Consider the following 7,982-nt stretch of genomic DNA (forward strand, 5'->3'; position numbering starts at 1 on the left):
TGTTCTGACGTACCTTTCAGTTGTGTTCAAACTCATTGAGAGAATATAAGAGAGAGACAGAGAGAGAGAGACAACATACTATGGCAAAAAAGAAACACAGAGTAACTTTCCAACATTATGTGGTCACCCTCACCGCGCTGTCAGGGGCGGGGATGTAGGGTGACGCACAGATAATCGAGAATGGAAAGCAGCTGAATTCCTGCGGAGAAGGGCTTCTTCGTCATTTTAGAGGAAAGAAAATACTGTTCGTCCATCTCGTAGACTTTTCCTCTCCACCTGGAATCACTAGCATCAGAACATGGTGCATATAATTTGGCTACATCGTACCAAAATGCATGGGCTTTCGAAAAGCATACAGGTGAAGGAACCCCTCCAGGGCGCGTAACTAGTCGAAATAGCCAAATTTTGTCGAGCCACAGCCACAGCGCCAAGGGTAATCGCGTTTTCGAAATGCTAGAAACTGATATGGCTATTACGAACGACCGGCTACAAATCTCTAATTGTAATCAGGTAGCTATCGGTAAGAGTTAAAAAGTTGACTATTAGAATTAGTTCATCACTTTACTATAGCTAGCACGATTGGCCTGTTTTTTGACATCCGCCAACATTACTAAGCCGCAAAAGCTTCTCTTTATCGCAACCCCCCCCCCCCCCCCCTTTTTTTTTTAAAGTTGGACCTTCAAAAAAAAAAAAACACCTGGTAGATATCCGTTCTCACCAGTGCAAAGAACGCGTGTTTCGGCTCATTGCAAACGATGCAAATGTCTTTGCCGCCGATTCTTCGACTCGCACATTTTAATGTTACAAAATAAAAAAAGAAAAGAAATATATAGTCATACATAAATTAACGGTGCAAACAGACCAACTGTGCACACCTTTCTTCAGTTCATGCATATTTATGCTCGGAGTTTCTTCACGAAAATCTGTGAATAAAGTATACATGCATTCTTTCCAGGCATTAGTCAAAAACTGTGGCATACATGCCTCTGACGGCACACGTCCGCACTCGTATATATGCATGCCAGCGGAAATTTTTGCAGCTGGCCCCAGCCGCTTGTCTTAAAATCTGGTGTATGAAAGTACATGTTTCACCTACAAATATAAACGAAGGTTTGAAATGCTATTTTTGCAAGAATTAGGCTCCTAGGCCGTAAGCAGCGGTGAAAGCGCTGTAGCGTGAGTTCTCTGCAGCTGTTCGCCCATCTCACGAGCAGACGTTTTGACATCTGCGTGTACCCGTATAGCGCTCTAGAGTTTAACGCACCCAGCGATATAAAATTTTATTTCTAGATGGTTTATGGTTGGTTGATTGGTTTATGGGGTTTAACGTCCCAAATTGCCACTCAGGCTATGAGGGACGCCGTAATGAAGAGCTCCGGAAAATTCTACCGCCTGGGATTCTTTAACATGCACTGACATCGCATAGTGCATGGGCCTCTAGAATTCGCCTCCATCGAAATTCGACCGCTGCGGTCGAGATCGAACCGGCGTCTTTCGGGTCAGCAGCCGAGTGCCATAACACTGAGCCACCGAGGCGGCCCCTAAAATTTTATTTCTATCCTTTAGTATCCATTACTTCAGTACCGCTGCTGATAGGTTTTGGTTCAAAAATGAGAGAGAGAGAGCAAAGAGAAGGACAAAAAAAATTCGGCAAGACTGCTTACATATGGGAACGCGAAAGCATGTCGTGGACGCAAGATGTAACATACGTAGACGTTTTACTGCGGTGTGCGAATTGAGTTCATTTCAGGCGCTCTCTCTCTCTTTTTTTTCGATGTATGACACACACACACACACACACACACACACACACACACACACACACACACACACACACACACACACACACACACACACACACACACACACACACACACACACACACGCGCGCGCGCGCGCGCGCGCGCGCGCGCGCGTGTGTGTGTGTTGGGAAGGTATTAAGTCTGAAGTTGTCTCCAGTCTCTCGCTTCCTGTGCTCTAAGTCCTTGGTGGGGAGGGGTAGATCTGACGTTGTGTGCGTATTATATATATTGTAGTCGTGCACCATAGGTTACGGGGGACGGAGTGAGTGGTTGTGGGGTCTTAGATTGTAACCGCTCGGTTTGTATGTCCTCGAGCCAGTCGGTCTGCGACCTCATTACCCTACAGTCCCGAGTGCCCCGGAACCCACGTGATCTGACGTTTGAGTGAGGAGTTAGTAGCCAATGAATCAGTAGTGAAGTGTGCTAATTTTTTAGGTAATCTGCCTGCAAAACGGAGCCGAGATGCCACTTGGCGGTTGGTAATTATGTGGAGTTCTCGGCTGGCTGCGTCTCCGTGATGGATGGCTAGTACTATCGCTGCAGCCTCAGCTTCAGTGACTGTACATTATGGGGCGGAAATGCTAGCTACTTCCTTGTATGAAGAGTCTATCACTACAGCTGCTGCAGCGTTCGAGGCTTTCTGATATAGGGTATACCGCCCTTGGGCTTCTTCCTACTGTGCGCTTTAGGTAGTTCAATCTGGCATTTTTTCTGTATGCATTGTTGGTTGCACACGTATTCTTTAGGAGTGGGCCAACATGTACTTTAGCCCTGTGCGTTGTTGGAATATTTGTGGTTGGCTGCCTGTCTCCGCTGTCAGGAGACGTTCCCTCTGCGATAGGAGGACCGCTTCTTGAGTCTCTGGAAAGGTGTTATGCAACCCCAGAGCTTCCAATTTGTCGTTGGATGTGTACAGTGGGAGACCAAGGGCGTCCTTATAGGCTGCGAGTATTATTGCGTCTGCTTGGCGTAGTTCTGCTCGGAGCAGGGTGAGGTAGGGGAGCCCATAGGAGAGACGGCTGATAACCAGCGCTTGTGCTAGACGGGTTGTATCTACCTTCCTCATGCCTTTCCTGCTCCTTGCCACCCGGAGGATCACCTTGGAGATCTGTTGCGTGGTGGTTTTGAGAAGTTGGAGGGTGTGGGTGGCCTTTCTGTAGCTTTGCAGCCAGATGCGTAGGTTCAAATGAGCGATCATGAGTTGTCCGAGACTGCTTCGTGCTGTTGGTGGCAGCCCGTCCACTGCGGTCATCGGTGGAAGGGAGCTAGTGCCCATGTATTATTAGCCCACTGTACCTGCTTCGCAGTCGCCCAGCTGCCCTGTCGCAACGGTATATAATTATAGTTTGTGTTGTATCCTTGTATCCGCATCGCTCGAGACCCCCTCCCCCCCTTCCCCCATGTGCCTTAGATTAACTATCACCAACACGATTACGTCGTCTAATATCCAGGATTACGTGTGCCTTGACCACGCCGGATTCATCCGCGCGCGCGCGGTCTACTGGATGCGCGCCATGGCTCCTACCTCAAGACGTACGTCCTCCCCCCCCCCCCCCCCCCCTCAGGCTCTAAGGAGAGGCTTATTCACACACTTAGACACAAGAAAATAAAACTCACAGGAAATCGTTACCCAAGTGTAACGCGAATGTTTGAGCGTGCGCTGTGGTGCGAGAAGCTGCAGGACAGAAGGCTGTGTGGAATTCACGGCTGCAGCCATCTATTTCATCCTTGGGTTTCCAATGGCAACGTCTTCAACGTATGTTTCTTTAGGCACATTATTTTCTATTTTCACCAAGCAGAACTAAAATCAGTTTCTTTTTTTTCTGTTTTGGTAACACGTCGTTGAAGCTTGCTCCGAGACTAGTTGCAAGTGTCTAAGTGAAAGGAAAGTTTCAACTTGTAGAAAACCTGTGACCTGGAACTGTTTCCCAGTGACAACACTGACGTCCATATGACATCCGTGTGATATCTTAGTAGGATATATGAGGATATTCCTGGCAGATCCTGAAAACATCTGGAGACATCCCCTACACATCACTTTGGCCAGGGTTTCTGTATCCCACGGAGGACCGCGGTATATCCGGAATCTACAGGGAACCAGATAGGGATGTAAAGGCCATGGTTCATTTGCTGTTTCGCAGGTATTTCTAAATTATAAAGTAGAACGTGGAGGGCAACAATGTACAACATTCTTATGCAACTGAAACTTTATTGGACATCTTTGAAAATCATATCTGCAGGCAGCCCTCTGCAATACGACCACCCCGCCGTGGTGGCTCAGTGGTTACGGCGCTCGGCTGCTGGCCCAAAAGACGCGTGTTCGATCCCGACCGCGGCGGCTGAATTTCGATGGAGGCGGAATTCCAGAGGCCCGTTTACTGTGCGATGTCAGTGAACGTTAAAGAACCCCAGGAGGTCGAAATTTCCGGAACCCTTCACTACGGCGTCCCCCGTAGCCTGAGTCTCTTTGGGACGTTAAACCCCAATAAACCAAACCAATACCACAAGCGTGTTAAGAAATGCAAAGACCGGAATAATCTGGCACACATCTGAAAAATATGAATACGTAACCTTTTTTGCAGTGTCACGTAAGTTACAACGCAAGCAATGAAGTCTACGAAGAAAACGCATGACAGCGAGCGTCATGCACGTGCTTTCTTGCCAGTCTTTGTTGTTTGCGCTAGAACGTACAATGTACACCCCTGTCAAAAGTATACAGCCCAAGGGGTTTGCTTGTGAGGCCTGCAGCGTGCCTCGTTATGCATCCTCAGCGACCTTAATCTCTCGAAAGAGGAACGGCTAAGTGTCCTCAATCCTCCCAAGCTTTGGACTGCTAGATGCGCTAGAGTGAATCGCTAAACACCTAAGAAGCAAAGTCCTCGGCCTGTATATTTTTGACGGGGACTGTACTATGTCACTGACCGGTACGAACACTGCCCGTGCGTTGATAAGCACCGGGGTACAAGCACGTGTTGAGCCCACGATGGAGTGCGCGCGCACTACGAAAACGTGCACTAAAGGTGACTAAACGTCCAAAATATGATGACGAAGCTCCAGCATTTCTTCTGCGGAGTCCGCATCAGTCTCTGGTCCAAGATACACGAGAGCTCGCTGTATACGACGGCTGCGAATCGATTCCGAAATGACCACTCATGGAGCGCCTAGACTGATAAACCCCATGCCTGCGTAGAACAGTCGCAACTTGAGACATGTCCTGTTTGGGCGTACACAAAATGTGCAGAAATGCTTACATGTTGGTGTGCTCATTGTCGCACTTCTAACTTTTGCTACCCCCAACTGCATTTCACGAAGACGCAGAAACATTCGGAGACAGCGTCAACGCTGTTAGTAAACTTGACACTCGCGCGAAGGCCCGCCATCATGTTCCAAGCTGTGCGGAAAAGCCACTTCTCGTGCGTACAGGGGCTGCGTTCATGAGCTCGCTGCGTAGAGCGCTTGGGCTTTTTTTTCGTTTAATTGCGTACAAATTGCACTCGATGGATAGTTTCTAAACGTAACTCTGAAAACTAATCTGTGATTTGCCGAGGGTGTGCATACAGCATGAAAAAAACAAAATCGCCAAATGTTAACAGCAATTCGTGGTCATGACAAAGAGACGAACAAAGACTGGAAACAGCCTGCGAGTTTTTTTTTTCTTTCTGGAACAAGTAATTTCAGATGAACGAGCAGTCCCGTTCCGGATGAGACAGCGTCTGTCCCGTCCTGCCTTCCTGCGTGCTCGTCTTAAGAACAAAAAGAGTTTAGCGATGAATTACTTTTTTCACAACTAGCACCGCCGCGTGTTCTGTGCGAGTTATGCGCGGAAAATACGAAAATGCATCTCTCTAGAACCCTATTCAATTAATTCTGCAGCTTGTTCCAGGCAAGCAGACTAAAGCAACGCCAATGCATTGAACAGGCGAGTCTGATATAAAGAAAAAATTTAAAACACAATTGCTTGCCCAACAACATTGCACAAAATGTACCCCGTTGCTAAATACAGTGAAATCACGAATCTTTAAAGAACCTTGAAAGTACTCTTATATGTTTATATTTTAACTTTCCTCACTTTTATTGAAAACAATTATCTTTTCACCTTAGTTATTAAATTATAATAGTTGTTGATTACTGTGGTAGGTTTTTCTGCTTGCTTCATCCTTATTGTTCGGAAAAAATAATTTAGAGTTCCGCTTTGCATTCTTGTACTCCTTCTTCGTAGATTCGGCTTAGGTTGCAGTATCAAAACAATTCGCGACTCCTGGATTTTTTTGAAGCAGAGGTTATGGGCTGATTTGCTGTCTTCTAGCGGAAATTATTCGCGGCATCAAGATTTGCGAAACTTGTTTACATGCGATTTTGCCTATCCTATCCTCACATATCTCACGTAATCATTATCAGAGGGGTCTTAAGGGCATTTTTACTACGAATAATACTTCATAGCATAGACAAACAAATGGTTTAGAGGGGTTTAACGTCCCAAATCGACTCAGGCTATGATGGACGCCGTAGTGGAGGGCTCCGGAAATTTCGACCACCTGAGGTTCTTTGCTCTGACAGCGCACAGTACAGGGGCCTCTAGAATTTCGCCTCCATCGAAATTTGACCGCCGCGGCACATGGCACTGCGTAAAACGCTTTGCCGTTTCCAGTGCGGTTGCTGCAGTTTGGCACACTGCACCCAGTCATAGCTGACGACTGCCTCCGTCATTACCACTGCAGAACACCAGACCTGACGCCACAGGTGGGCACGGAAAATGTATGAAATGTAGCCGACAGCGCGGGCTCACATGAGGCGTCTAGCTGACAAGGGTTCGCTCGGCACTGCGCCTGTGAAGTCAGCTTCTCCGCAGAGTGTTGAACACTTGACGTCACGAAAATCATGTGATCGCCTCTCGGCGAATGGCGTTCGGAGAGGCGAGGGAAAAGAGACACGCAACTCTGCTCCCCATCCATGGGAGCATAACACTGGTCGTGATCGGGAAGAAGCGACACCAGCAACAACGCACGTGCGAGTAAAAGGCGGGAAATGTTTCGAAGGGTGCAAACAATAACGCTGTGAACAACACATAGCGACACAACCGTACCATACGGTACGGTAACAACGATGCACAGAGCAGTGTGTGCCGCGGTAGATATATTTGCAGCATACGCCCATCCTGTCTTCTTTTGGCCTCCGAAGTTGCTCTTTACATGCGTTTGGTATTTTGTATGCATATATCCTTTCGTAGACCTTAGAATATTTGCTCAAGGTGCATCAACGTTGCTTCTCAATATTGTTCTTGCTTCATTTTTCAGATTTCTCAGCTGGAGGAAGAAAGTGGCCATCCCTATATGCCGATGTCATGGTATACTTACATTGCGTATTAAACGGTGCATACATGCGTCTGCTGATTGTCTTCATTTCAACATATTGCATACATTAAGAACAGCTAGAAAACTACGTTGCAGTTTCGTGCGGAGCATGAAATATTGAACAAATGACCGGAACGATGACGTCATGCTGTACGAATAGAAGAATAGAAGAAAACGGAACAGATAAGCGAGGAGCGGGTAAAAAATTGGCCGACGATTACGATAGTCGGTAATGCGAATTTTGAGCGCAGCTCTTTACACTGCGGTGGCGTGTGTGTGTGTGCGTGACACTGATAGCCACAAGCGACACTAGAAGCTGTAATAGCCACCCTCTGGAATCCTCCCGTGGCAGCCACCTTCAAGGTGGAATTTTGCTCAGTTACTTGAACAGCCGCTTAAACCGACAACAACGCGGGACGCAGGAACGGCCGCGAAGAGTTGCGCTCTAAAACACGCGAAGGGTCAGCCTGGTGCACGCCCCCAGCACTGATGACACACTCCCAAAGAACGCCTACCGTGAGGCGTACCCTCATCAACATACAAAGGAGAGCTTGCGAACAGTACTTGACGACGCCAAGGGGAAGATGGAGGTGGCGGAAGCCACCCCAGAAATCTGCCACGCGCGTGGGAACTGTGTTGCAACTGTGTTGGAAGTGGGAACATTTGACCAACGCAATTCCCACTTCGAGTTATTGACGAATTCTCTCTCGCCCTACTATTAGCTCGCCGTCCCGGTTAGTTCAGTTGGTAGAGCGACTGCTCAGGTGAAGCGGTGGTCCCGGGTTCGAACCCCGGACCAGGACGAATTTTGCTTTAACTACGAAGTTTC

The sequence above is a fragment of the Amblyomma mixtum genome, chromosome 3 (genome assembly GCF_055824585.1).
Source record: "Amblyomma mixtum isolate Tamu chromosome 3, ASM5582458v1, whole genome shotgun sequence".
Taxonomy (NCBI): domain Eukaryota; kingdom Metazoa; phylum Arthropoda; class Arachnida; order Ixodida; family Ixodidae; genus Amblyomma; species Amblyomma mixtum.